We start from the raw sequence: 14,730 nt of genomic DNA, 5'->3' as shown, positions 1-14,730 counted from the left end.
CCGCCCTCCTCCCCTTCCACCACCCCTAGTTCGTTTCCCCGAGTTAGGAGTCTTTATGTTCTGTCTCCCTTCCTGATATTTCCCAACATTTCTTTTCCCTTCCTTTATATTCCCTTTCACTATTATTCATATTCCCCAAACCTTTCTTAAATGAAATTATCTATGGGTGGAATCCCCAAAGGAAGTAGTATTACTATGTGTTTCATACAGTAGCACTGTGGAGGTATCATAAATGAAATGTTTCTCAAAAAATCACCAAAAAGAATATGAAGTGTATCTTTATTGTTCATGAAACTTTATATTTTTAATGCTCCTTGATATATAGAAAATAGCAAAAACACTTCTGGAATGATTAGATTATATGTTGTATACTTTAAAAGATACAGAAAATAACATAAAAAGTGAACTTTTGCCCAATTTTAAAATTCCCATTCACAAAAAAAAAAAAATTCCCATTCACTTTGAGAAAAAGAGCCATAATAGACATACATATATGGTTAAATATTTTTCCTGCTATATCTTTCTTCCCACTTGAGAAATGTTAAATTGCATCATTTTACAATGGAATATGATTCTTTGATATATACAGGTATCATCTTTAATACAAATTTTGCTCTAAATATCCTATGTGTTCAGAAAGCTGTAAGAATTTGCAGATGTTCCTGATTACAGCCTTTAAAAATAAGACTAGCCACAATAGTAAAAAACAGAGTCCAGATGTCCGTTGACAGATAAATGAAGAAGATGTGGTATATATTTATAATGGAATATTACTCAGCCATCAAAAAAGAATGAAATCTTGCCATTTGCATCAACATGGATGGATCAAGAGAGTAGTATGCTAAGCAAAATAAGTTAGAGAAAGACTAATACCACACAATTTCACTCATATGTAGAGTTTAAGAAAACAGATCAACATAAGGGAAGGCAAGGAAAAACTAAGAGGAGAACAGAGAGAAAGACAAACCATAAGAGACTCTTAACTCTAGGAAACAAAATGAAGGTCGCTGGAGGGGGATTGGGGGGGACTGGGTAACTGGGTGATGGGCATTAAGGAGGGCACGTGATGGAATGAGCACTGGGTATCATATGCAACTAATGAATCACTAAATTTTACCTTTGAAACTAAATAAAAGAAAATTTTATGCATTAAATTTTTAATAAAAAGGACTAGATGAATCTTTATAATTTCTTTCTACCTTGTCTTTCACACACGACTTAAGGAAAACTGAAGGTGGACGTGAACTGAGTGAAATGTAATAAGTATCTTCTGTCTTTTATTTTCATTGCAGGAGATCATTGTTCATTACCTCAGAAATATTTTAACTTCACTCTCCATTTCTTAGATTTCTGACTAGAAATAACAGAATTTCAGGAAAATCTGAAGGCATAAAAAAGGCCCTCCCTACTTTCATGGGAGGAAAAAAATGCCAGCACATGTGTGAGAGATGTTGAGGAAAAAATTTTAAAAATTAATACTTCGTTTTTGTATTTTTTTCAACATAAACCTACTTGATTATTTTTCAAAGCACAAAAAGAAGTGCTTATAATTTGGTTTTCTGAATTTCTATGGCACGCATTTTATATATAAAATCATTACAAATGTAGTTGTTATAGGAATATTGTTACAGAATTGGAGTGTGCTGATTTTTCAACAATCTCCAATTTTGTTTTTTGCCAATTTAAGAAAAGTCTAGAATGGGAAGGAAGAACCCATCAATATTATTGCAAAACAAAGAAAGTTACCATGTTTCCTGGACTTGCAGCCCTTAACGATGCAGAATGCCCCTTTTCAGAAAAAAAAAAATGCATTATAGAGTGGCAGACTCCACTGATTTCGTACGAATTTTATACATGGAAATATATCTAATTTCTTTTCTTGGTTAATATTATAAGAGTTTCTTCTCCTATTTTTTTATTTTTATCATCTTTCACAGACTGTTGAAAACTAAGCATTGGGACAAACTTAACCTGTTCATGATGTCCTTCCCTTGCTCGTGAAATCAGTATGCCTTCGAATACAAAAAAAAAAAAAAATTGTATTTTTTTATTATACTAGTCATTGTTTAATAGAGAACAATATTTTTTAAAAAAAGGAAATATTTATCTGGGGGAAGACTGTATTGATCAGGACTGTTAGTTTCCACAACAGAAAATCATGCTAGCTAGTTAAAATGGAAGAGGGATTATTGAAAACATACTGGGTATTTCCTAAGTTGTTCCTGGGTGGGATTGTAGAACGTGAGAGGAACAGGACAGAGAGGCTTTGGGGATGTGGAGTATGGGGCAGTATGCAAATTATGATTCTGTTTCTTTCTTTTTTTAAGATTTTATTTATTTATTCATGAGAGACAGAGAGGCAGAGGGAGAAGCAGGCTCCCTGCAGGGAGCCTGATGCAGGACTCCATCCCAGGACCCCAGGATCACGACCTGAGCCAAAGGCAGATGCTCAACCACTGAGCCACCCAGGTGCCCCTCTACAGAATTGGTTCTAAACCTTGTTGTGATCACAGTTTATTTCTTCACCTCTAGTATCCTGCCAAGATCTGTTTCCATGCTTTCTATGCTGCTCCATTGGTCTGCTTGTCTATCCTTGTGCATGTAATACACGGTCTTGTTTACCACAGTTTTATATGCCATGTTATATATATAAGCTCTACCTTTTTGTATCACTTTAAGGATGTCTTTGCTTTCCTTAGCCATTTACAGCTTGCTATAAATTTTAGAATTGGCTAGCTGAATTGCAAAGCAAAACATAATAAAACAAAACACCTGTTGTGATTTTTATTTTGATTGTTTTACAGTCAGTTTTCAGGGAATTTTCACCTTTTTAATACTGAACATTCCAATTCATGAACAGGAGAGGTTTGTCCTTTTTAAAGTCTTTTATCTCTCTATAAAGTTTTATTATTTCCTCTGTGATGGTTGTATACATCGTTCAATTCTCTTCTAGGTACTTGATTCTGATGCTATTGTAAATGGCTCTTTAAAACTTCACTTTCTAGATATTCATTACTAGTATGTGTTTAATTTTTATTGAGCTTTAATTCACATACCATTAAATTTACCCCTTTCAAGTGTACAATGAGTAATTTTTAGTATATTCACAAAGTTGGGCAACTGTCACCATTATGTAATTCCAGAAAGCTTTGACCACTTCAAAAAGAAAGACTTCCCATGCCCACCCACAACTCTTGAAAACCACTATCCTACTTTCTGCTTTCATAAATTTCTCTATTCTAGATACCTTATAATTGAAATTATATGTATACTTTTGTGTTTGGCTTCTTTCAATCAGCATATTTTAAAGATTCATCCATATTGTATCACATGCCAGTACTTCTTTACTTTTCATGATGGAATATCCTATTGTAGGGATATACAATTTTGTCTAACCATTTACCAACTGATGGACATATTTACAGTTTCCAGTTTCCAGCTATTATGACCAACACTGCCATAAACATTCATATACAATTATTTTTTGCTTTCAATTCTTTTCAGTATCTAGGAGTGAAATTGCTGAGCCATATTGTAACTATACAATGACCTTTTTGAGGAATGACCAAACAGCCTTCTACAAGAGTTGCACCATTTTACATCCCTACCAGCAAGTTAAGAGGGTTCCAATTTCTCCACATCCATGCCAAATTTACTAATTTGTGATTTGTTATTCTACCCACTGTAGGGAGTGTGAAGTAGTCTCTCTTATTTTGATTTGCATTTCCCTAATAGTTAATAATGTTGAGGAATTTTTCATGTGCTTATTGGCTCTTTTTATATCTTCTTCAGAAAATATTTATTCAAAGTATATCCTCATTTTTTGATTAGGTTAATTTCCTTCATATTATTAAGTTCTGAGACTTGTTTATTAATTCTAGATTCTAGACTCTGATCAAATATACAATTTACTAATATTATCTCCCATTCTGTGGTTTGTATGTTCACTTTTCTCAATATATCAAAAATGTTTTCTATTTTAGTGTAGTTATCTATTTTTTTCTTTAGCTCTTTGTGGTTTTGGGGTCACATTTAAGAAACTATAGCCTAATCTAGCATAAGCAAGATTTGGGTCTTTGTTTTCTGATAGAAATATTATAATTTCAGTTCTTACACTTTTTTTGGTTCCATTTTTTATATTTGGGGGGAGGGTAAGACATAGAATCTTGATTTCCTTGGCAGATAATACAAAAGATAAAGAAAACCCTTAATATTATCTTATTAAAAGCAGACCAATAACCTAAAAAACTGTCATTTTAATGAGGAGAAAAAATAACCTTATTTTGTGTCAGTGTATTATTGAGCTCATTTTTATTTATTTTTTTAATTAGCCTCAGAGGTAGAATTTAGTCATTCATCTGTTGCATAACACCCAGTTCTCATTACATCAAGTGCCCTCCTTATTGCCAATCATGCAGTTACCCCTTCTCCTACCCACTTCCCTTTCAGCAACCTTCAGTTTGTTTCCTAAAGTTCAGCATCTATTACAGTCTGCCTCCCTCTCAATTTTCATCTTATTTTATTTTTCCTTCTCTTCCTTAAATTCCACATCAGTGAATTCATACAGTATTTATTAATTCTTGTAAATGGGGAGAGACGGCATCTCAGTTTCATATCTAGTTGTGTTTCCACCAAATTTGGTGAAAAGATTAATACTCTTCCCTCACAAAACCTTGGATCTCCAACAACAACAACAAAAAATCAATTATGAATTTATGGGTTTATTTCTCTACTCTCAATTCTATTCCATTATATGTCTGTCCTCAGAATAGTCTTGATTATGCAAATTTGTGGTTACTCTTAAATGGAAAGTGAATCCTCCAACTTTGCTATTCTTTTTCAACATTGTTTTGCTTATCCTGCATCACTTGAATTTCCCTATGAAATTTAGGATCAGCTTGTCAATTTCTGCAACAGCAAAGACAGAGTTCTGACAGAGAATGTGTTGAATCAGTAGATGCACTTTGGGGAGATTACCATCTTAAAAACGTCAAGACTTCGGGGCAGCCCTGGTGGCCAAGCAGTTTAGCGCCACCTTCAGCCCAGGGCGTGATCCTGGAGACCCAGAATCCAGTCCCACGTCGGGTTCCCTGCATGGAGCCTGTGTCTCTCTCTGTCTCTCTCTGTGTGTCTCTCTTGTGAATAAATAAATAAAATCTTTAAAAAAACGTTGTCTTCCAATTTATGATTATGGGGTATCTTTCCCATTACTCTGGAAAGGGGATTCTCCTCTCAAGCCTCCAGAAATAAATGCAGCCCAACTGCTACCTTCAATTTATTTCAGGGAGGCCCATTTTGGACTTCTATATTATGAAACTGTAAAGTATGAAAAAAGTTGTATTCTAAGAGCCACTAAAGTTAAAATTTATTTCAACAGCTATAGAAAGGCAATACACTTTCTCTTTCCAGTTTGTTGAGTTTTTTTTTTTTTTATCATAAAAAGTTGGATTTTGTCAGTTGCTTTTTTTGGCATTTGTTTTGACATGTGTTTTCTGAATCTTTACTAACAAAGTGATTTAGATCACTGGTTCTCATTTTTTGAACCAACTTTGCCTTCCTGAAATAAATTCCACTTGATCATTATCTATAATTCCTTTTTTTAATGTTAGTGCCTTCACTTGTCTAGTGTCTTGTGAAGGATTTTTTCAAAATCTTTATACTGTCATTTTTGTTTATCCATTTAGATAGACCAACCACTACTCTTCCTTCCTTCTCACAGGGTATTGTCTAATTTCCCTTTCATTTCATCCTGGAAGACTTCCTATAATATATTTTGTAGGGCTGATCTATTAGCCATGAATTCTCTATTTATCTGTCAATATATTAATTTCTCCCACTTTTTGGAAGTATAGTTTTCTTGGATATAAAATTCTTGGTTGACTTCACTTTTCCATCACCATTTTTAGCTCTGTTCTCCCACTACCTTTTGATCATCATGGTTTTTGAAGAGTAAACATCTGCTAATCAGATTGAGGACCATTTGTAGATGAGGTTTATGAGAGCTTCTCTAACTCTCTCAAGATGTGTCCCTGTATGCATCTCTTTCAGTTTATCTTACTTGGGATTTTTTGAGATTCTTGAATGTATAGATTAATATTTTCATCAAATGTGAAATTTTTCAGATATTATCTCTTTCAATATTGGTTTTTTGTCCTTTTATTTATCTCTTCTGGAATGTCCATTATGCATATCTTAGTACACTTGAGGGTGTCTCAGAGATTTGTGAAACTCATTTCAATTTTCTTCACTCTTGTCTTTTTGCTGTTCAGACCATATTATCTCAATTGCTCTATCTTCAAGTTGGCTAATGTTTTTTTTTGCCCACTCAAAAAGCATATTGATCATCTACAGTTAGTATTTTTAAGACTTTAAAAAACAATTTTAGGTTCACAGGAAAACTGAGTGGAATATATAGATATTTCTCATGTACCTCCTGCCCCTACATGTACAGGCTCTCCCATTATCAAGTCCTCTACCACAGTGGTACATCTGTTACAAATAATGAACTTATATTGACAGATCATTAGCACGCGAAGTCCATGGTTTATCTTTATGTTCACTCTTGCTATTGGACATTCTATGTGTTTTGACAAATGTATGATGATATGTATCCGTCATTTTAGTATCATACGAAGTATTTTCACTGCCCTAAAAATCCTCTGTGCTCTATGTATTCATCCCCTGACCCCACCCCACCCACTGGCAACCACTGAATTTTTTACTGTCTTCATAGTTTTGCCATTTGCAGAATGTCACATAAGTTGAAATTATACAGTATGTAGCCTTCCTTAAGTATAACAGGATGGCTCTAGGGGGCTGGAGTTGAGCATTTCCCTTCCTCCATATGCCAGTCTGGAACTGACTGGATTGGTTATTTCTCTTCCTTCAAGTCAGTTAGGCTCTGGTTAAATAGTTTCTCCTGAAGGCAGGCGTTATTTAAAAACAATATGTCTCTGGCAGATATCAAAAGGTTACTTTTCCATCCCTCTACCAAAAGCAGAAAGGCAATTTTCTGTGATGTTTACTGTGGGAAACTGGTAAAGCTCCTGAAGGTAAATCCCACAAAATTGGGTGTGGGGGGTGTCACACTGAGCCTCCAACAATTACAGGTCAACTCTGAGGAGCTATGACCCCCATTATCTGTCTATGTTTCTTTGATCTAAGAAATTATAGTTTTCTTTTTGCCCTTTCCTCCTTTACAGATCCTAGGAGAATTGTTCATTTTTCAATCTGTTCATTTTTTTCTTACTGGATGTTAGGACAGAACAGTGACTTCCAAGCTCCTTACATGTAGAACCCAATATTTAATATTTTTATCTTATTTTTCTACTCCAGAAATTCTAAATTTTATTCATTTTCATGTGATTTCTGTCACATTTTTAATATTCTGTTTTGGTGAGACACATACTTTAGTTCTTTAAACATTTTTTTCAGTTCTTTGAACAGAGTTGAAATATCGGATTTAATTTTTTTTTCCTTTAAGTCTGACACATGGGCTTTAGAGACAATTGTTGGCTTTTATTTCTTCTTCCTAGAGCATGGACCATACATTCTTTTTTTTTTTCCTCCACAAGGTAGTTTTTGTTTTATGGAATGCTTCATAAATTTGCAGGTCATCATTGTGCAGGGGCCATGCTAATCTTCTCTTTATCATTCCAATTTTAGTATATGAGCTGTCAAAGCAAGTACTGGTATTTTTCTTTTTAAATGGGCATTAGAGACTCCTGGGTGGCTTAGTGGTTGAGTATCTACCTTTAGCTCAGGTCGTGATCCCGGGGTCCTGGGATTGCATCCTGCATCAGGCTCCTCACAGAGAGTCTGCTTCTCCTTCTGCCTATGTCTCTGCTTCTCTCTCTGTGTGTCTCTCATGAATAATTAAATCTTTTTAAAAAATAAACTGGGCGTTATAACTAACATAATGTGGCAACTCTGGAAATTAGATTGTATTCTCTCCAAAGTCTGTTGTTATGCCTCATTGTTATTATTTTGCTTGTTTAGTTGCTTTTCTGAATTCAAGACAGCTCATAGTCTTTGTCACATGTGGCCACTGAGGTCTCTCCTCAGGGTCTAACAGGCCAGCTAGTGATTGGATGGAGATTTCCTTAAATTTCTGGAACCAATAAATCTTCCATTCTTTCCTAAGGGGCTGTGTGTGCATGCTGGTGATACCAAACTCAGCAAGGTACTGTATAACTCTTACCTTTGCTTCCTGTGTTGACAAAACCTTAAGTTCAGCCTGAGGTTAGAGACTAGAATGTTCTCAGGGCTCTCTTATGCTGTGTACAGTTTTGGGTATGTACAAAGCTCTGTGCATGCACATGGCCTTTTTGACTCTGAGAAAGATTGGAGCTTTTCAAATCATTGCATATACATCCTGCTTCCTGGATTTCACTTTCAAGCTTGCCGATGAGCCTATTTTTTTCAACTTTTATCTTCTATTATAGGCAATTGCAATGTTAAATACATTGCCTTTTATTGTTTTCAAGAATCATCCTCATAGAAGTCTGTTAACACATTGTGAACTCTGAATCAGCTCAGACAAGGACAGTATTAAGAGTAAGGTCTTCCTTGAACCAACTAGACAGAGAAAACAATGACAATTCCTGGGAATGGGGCTTTGAAGGAGTTCCAAACTTACTCCTACCCCTAGGTTGCTGGTTTTTAGAGTTACCTCAGAAAAAGGAGTGGAGGGTCATTGTTCTTACCAAGATTCAATCACTGTTTTTTTCTTAGATTTATTTATTTTAGAGAGAAAGGGGGGAGAGGAGAGGGCGTGAACATGAGAGGGCAGGGCAGCCCCGGTGGCTCAACGGTTTAGCGCCGCCTTCAGCCCAGGATGTGATCCTGGAGACCCGGGATCAAGTCCCACATTGGGCTTCCTGCATGGAGCCTGCTTCTCCCTCTGCCTATGTCTCTGCCTCTCTCTCTCTCTCTCTCTCAATGTTTGTGTGTGTGTGTCTCTCATGAATAAATAAATAATAAAATCTTAAAAAAAAAAAAAACATGAGAGGGCAGAGGGAAAGGGAGATTGAATCTCAAGCAGACTCCGTATTGAGTGCGGAGCCCAACATGGAGCTGGATCATGTGGCCCTGAGATCACTACCTGAGTCGACACCCAAGAGTCCAGTCATTGTTTTTCAATAAACACTATCTGGATTGCTGAAGGCCTTTGCATAATTTCCAGAGTTTGAAATAAATTAGATGCTGAGAATGTTTTCCATGTTCTCACTGCTTTTATGGAGGAGAGAATTTATGGAAGTGCCTAATCTGCAATTTTCACTGAAGTCACTATCTAATTTTACTATATTGATTTTTTAAGCCCAGAAACCTTGCTAAGGTTTTTAAACTCAAGTTGTTTCTTTGAGGATTATTTTGTTTTTATAGCAATATAATGCTATAATCTACAAATAAAGATGATTATGTTACTGTCTTTCCAATTCTATAATTTCATTTTTTCAGCCTTTTTGCACTGATTAGTACTTCTAGTATCATGATGAAGAGAGGTAGTAATAAGTCATCTTCCTTATATTCTCCATCTCAGTTTTGTCATAATAATTCAGATAAAAATATTCTTTTCATCCCAGTTTACTAAAAAATTTTACCCTGAATGAAATTTATTAAATTGTTACTGTTATCTTTTAGACACAATCATATGGTTTCCTTAAATTATTAATATTATGCATTACCAAGTATTTAAAGCATATAAAAACCACAGATGTATGGTTTTAAGATGCCAGCTATGGCAAATGATAAAGTCAGCAGGCAGTGGGGCTCGATCCCACGACCATGAGATCACAGCCTGAGCTGACGTCATACACTTAAACTGTAAAGTGCACTTTTACAGAACTCTAAAGATTTTGTATATTAAGTATATCAAGTGCTTGGCAAAGATCCTGTTAATAGGAAATGCTAAAAAAATGTGAGTTATATTATGTATTTTCTTTCTACTTTAAGAGTACTGCCTAATACGTAGATGAGATATATTATTGATATTTTACTACCCATTTCTACAGGCAATGTAAACCTGTAGTCTTATCTAATTAATAGTTAAGGTCGTGCTATTTAGATTACTAGTATATAATGTCCATCCTAAAAAATCAGATTTAAATAGGAATTGTTTTTTTTAAGATTTATTTATTTATTTATTTATTTATTTATTTATTTATTTTAAATTTATTTATGATAGACATAGAGAGAGAGATAGGCAGAGACACAGGAGGAGGGAGAAGCAGGCTCCATGCTGGGAGCCCAATGTGGGACTCGATTCGGGACTCCGGGATGCACCCTGGGCCAAAGGCAGGCGCTAAACCGCTGAGCCTCCCAGGGATCCCCAGGAATTGGTTTTTTAAATATTATCTCTGCATCCACCCTTTACTACAAAATCTATAACTCATGTATTAATGAAAACTTTAGTTCATCATGCAGACATATTACAGGATTTTCAATCTTGTTAAAATCTTGTATAAAATAGCTTTAAGAATAGCAATGTTTGATGTTTTGCCTTTAAAATGGTAATTTTCTGTGTCTTATAAAGAATTCCCAGGTTATGCAGAAAGTTCTCCCCAAAAGAATCATCCCTTCGTGATCATCAACAAATTTAATGCCAGTCATATAAAAAACAAATTATGGAGGGAAATGGTCTATTGCATGAATGATGCAGAAATCATACATGGTATTTTGAGTCACACCAAGATATCAAAGTACATAAACAATAATAAAGATGATGAGGGCCTTCTAGAAGTGAGAGAACATCTTGAGGGAAAAGCTCTCTCTGACTTTTGAGTCACTATTTTAACTAATGGCAGCTTATTGGAGAATATAGCTGACAAGGTTTCATTCAAGCTTCACAAGAAGTAATAGAATTGGTCAAAGTAAGGGACACCATGGTAGCACTTGAAACAGTGTTGGTAAATATACAACATTCATTCATTCATTCATTCATTTGTTCCTTCATTCAAGAAATACTGTTAAGCTCCTGCTGTCCAGTTGGTATCAGATATCTAAAAGAAAAGGGCTGATGGGATATCTTTCCTCATGGAGAGTAGGTAGGCAGTAAACAAGCAAACACCAAGTAGACAAAATAATTTAATAGTAATTTTAGGGGCACCTGGGTGTCTCAGTGATTGAACATCTGCCTTCAGCTCAGGTTGTGATCCTGGGGTCCTGGGATCGAGTCCTGCATCAGGCTCCCTGTGGGGAGGCTGCTTCTCCCTCTGTCTATGTCTCTGCCTCTTTGTGTGTGTCTCATGAATAAATAAACTCTTTTTAAAAATTTTAAATAGTAATTTTAGTAAATGGTAAGAATAAAATGATCAAAGTTACATAATAAAGAAGAAAAGCTAGTCAGGCATCCTTTTAAGTAAGTTTTCCAGTAGGAAACGCTTACTGAGGATATGACAAAGCATTTGGGCTGAAACTTGAAAGATAAAAAGTCTGCCATAGGAACAGCTAGTGCGTATTTGCTGGCACTGATGTCCTACATGCTCAGAGGTCCCGCCATTGGTGAATCATGACATTCTCTGGAAACACTAGATAAAAACTCACTATCTTTTGCAACTTCCTGTATCCAAATCCATACCACATTCCTGTTAGCACGTAAGGTGAAAATTACTTGCATTCTGGGTCTCAGTCTCTTACAGCAGTATTTTTTTTTTCCACCACAATTCCTAATTCTATTTGCTCTTCATTTCCTTGCCAGAAAATTCTTCTCCAGGCTTCTTTTCTCTTATGATGTTTTTGATCAAAGCCTTATCTTTGCACTTAGGGACTCCCACTGTTCATCTGTGTACTGATGAGAAGTTCATCCATTGAAAACAGATTCTTAGAATCATCTTAACTTTCGCACAGTAAAGCTAATTTTCCTATCAGCCCATCTGGTTTCCCTGTTCACAGTATCCTAGACTTGAACTTGACAAGGAACACAACCTCAAACGGGTTGCTCAGCCCAGTTGATAGTTGCATTTCTGAAGTATCATACATTCATCCTTTATCTGTGAGATATTTATAAAAGTTGAAAATCAAATTCTCATGCTGGGGACAAAACACTTGACTCTGCTGCCTATACTGCCCCTCCATCCCTGATTGTAGTCCTGAAGTCTCCCCAAAAGACCTTAATTTTTGTGAACACAGTGGTGAGCCACAGCTCCCTGTACAAATACCCTTTAGTCAAGAAAAGACAATTTTACCCTTCATAAAGGGGACCATGCTTTTTAAAAAATCATTCTTCCATACAATTAGACTTCACAAACAGTATTTAGATGTTACGTCCTCCCATTGGCCATGATGTAACCTTCTGAATTTCATAGTTATTTGTGTTATTCTGTGTCCAGACGCCTCTTCACTCTGCCCTTGGACCCCTACCAGTTATGTCCACATTGGTTTATTCTAAGTTAAATATTAAACTGAATTTTGACTTATAAACTATCCGTGATTATGATACTAACGTTTTTATTGCACAACCCAATGGGTCTGCCAACTTACCAGTTTGGTCAAAAGCCAAATTATTTCACAAAATGTACCCCACAGTCTCTCCACCTAGGACATATCTCCTGGGACAAACAAAATATACTAAATACAGAACTTAAAAATAAGGATGATCACAGATAATTTCCACTGGATTTGCTCAAAGATTTGTCTCATGTCTGCTGTAGTGTCCAATTTTTTGTTCTTTTTTTTAGGAATTCTGTCAGTCAAGGTTTTTGTTTTGTTCTGGGCTCTTTCCTACAGATGGGTTCATTTTTATTAGTATCGGACCAAAGTTCCCTGTCACTGATTTCCCTGCTTTTCATGTTGTCCACCTTCACAAAGGCTTTCTGCTGCACTTGACTGACATAATATTTCATTATAAAAGAACTAGTGACATGACAACATAATGTGAGTCACATACTTGGTAAGAAGAACTTCTGTACTAGTAGGTGTATATAATAAATCCTGTCTGTCCACAGAGAGATTTTAAACAGCCAAACCATATTTTTGTCTCATAATAAGATATCCTATCTTTAGTGTCTAAAGCAAAAATTCCCCCTGAAAGAGAGCACAGAGTCTCTAACCTAGGTGTGACATGTTCTTCTAGGATAGAACTGAAAGAGCCATTAACTCTCTGGGTCTCCATATCCTTCCAGCCCTGACAGTATGCAGATGGCACACCACACAGTGGGTTAGGTCAAGTGAGATGGGAAGGGTCAAATGAACCAATAAGGATTGTGAAGCACACAGGGTCTAATAATACTAGAACATTACTAGTACTAGTACTACTACTACTACTACTACTACTACTACTACTACTACTACTAGAACATCCTTATCCTGCTCCCAAGCCTGAAGGGATAATGGGAAGGAATGTTAATACTGGACCCGGTGAGAGCTGAGCTTTGGAAGAGGGTCTGTATAACAGCAGTTGTGGCTACAGAGAGCAAATTCAGCCACTATTACCCTGTGTCAGGAAGGCATGAGCCAGAGCAATAAGTACTCCTTTCTTCTCCAATCCCCTCCTCTCTTACTAGTGATTTCCCGCTGGTTGCCACATCCAGAAACTGGAGCACAGAGACTCTTGGACAGAGCCCATGGAGATCAGGCTCTCCAGTATTAAGCCAAGCAGAGTGAAGAAAGGCAGAGTATAAAATTGGAAGGGGAAGCAAAAAAAAAAAAAAATCTTGCCTAATAAATTAATTCTGCCATCTGAAAAGTAGAAATAATAATTCCCTGCATTTCTTGGCTTACAAGGGAGGTTTCAGACTAAAATGATATGTTTGGGAAAGTTATTTATAAACTTGAAAGCATTTCACAATAATGAAGTGTCAAAAAAAATCTGCCTGTTTAGGAATTCAGAAATGACTAGCCAAATGTAATTAGTTTCATTATTTTGAATCTATTTTTTTATAATGAGGAGCTTAAGAAACATTGAAACATTTTAAAAACTATAGTTCTAAAACATTCCCCTATTTGAACCTTTTCTAATTTTCACTTGTATTAATGAAGCAATGATGAACACCTTGGTGTCTTACTTGCTTCTGTAATTTGAATTGTTGGGCATTTCACATCTATTATTCAATCCTTTTTTGTAAAGGTGGCACCTATTAACCTTCTTTATAACAGATAACTGGTATCCAATTGCTTTATTAGACATTGATTTCCTTACTGATTATATGTACATATATAAACATCATGTACTTTGCACTCAAAAATTAGTTATTCAAAATTTTGTCACTTTTTGATTTTTAAAGTCATTTTCCTGGAATAAATTCCATTTTGTCAGCCTCGATTTTTTTAAAGATTTATCTATTTTAGAGAGTACAGGAGGGGAGGGGACTGGCAGAGCGGGAAGGAGAGGAACAAGCAGAATCCTGAGTGCTAAGTCCCATGAGGATCAATCACAGGAGCCTGAGATCATGACCTGAGCTGAAATTAAGAGTCATGTGCTCAACAGCTCAAGTGACTGAGCCACCCAAGTGCCCCAAGCCTCAGATTTTATATGTACTTTTATCCCAGTTTTATTTAGAAGTTCTTTTTTCTCTTTTTAAGCTGTTTGAAAATGATTTTAGTATAAAAAACTCTAATATTTTACCAATTAGCTAAACAAATTTGTCAGCATTATTGCTGCATAGTACTTTACTTTCTGATTGGTGGGGAGTATTTTATTATAAAGGCATTGATTAGTGTAATTTTTTTTTTTTTTACAAATAACACTCATTTTGACTTATCCTGTAATCATCTTCAATGCATTGTTATTTC

At 35.6% G+C, this 14,730-nt stretch overlaps 1 non-coding gene across 1 annotated transcript; it reads right to left on the bottom strand.

Moving 5' to 3' along the window:
- Positions 1-7,582: 7,582 nt before the first annotated feature.
- On the bottom strand, positions 7,583-7,689 carry LOC121483653. The gene has a single exon (XR_005985781.1). It is a non-coding gene; the product is annotated as a U6 spliceosomal RNA (small nuclear RNA).
- Between the last annotated feature and the right edge of the window lie 7,041 nt (positions 7,690-14,730).

The sequence above is a fragment of the Vulpes lagopus genome, chromosome X (assembly GCF_018345385.1).
Source record: "Vulpes lagopus strain Blue_001 chromosome X, ASM1834538v1, whole genome shotgun sequence".
Classification (NCBI taxonomy): Eukaryota; Metazoa; Chordata; class Mammalia; order Carnivora; family Canidae; genus Vulpes; species Vulpes lagopus.
Note: the sequence above shows the minus strand (reverse complement) of the source record. Positions and strands in the feature narration are given on the sequence as shown.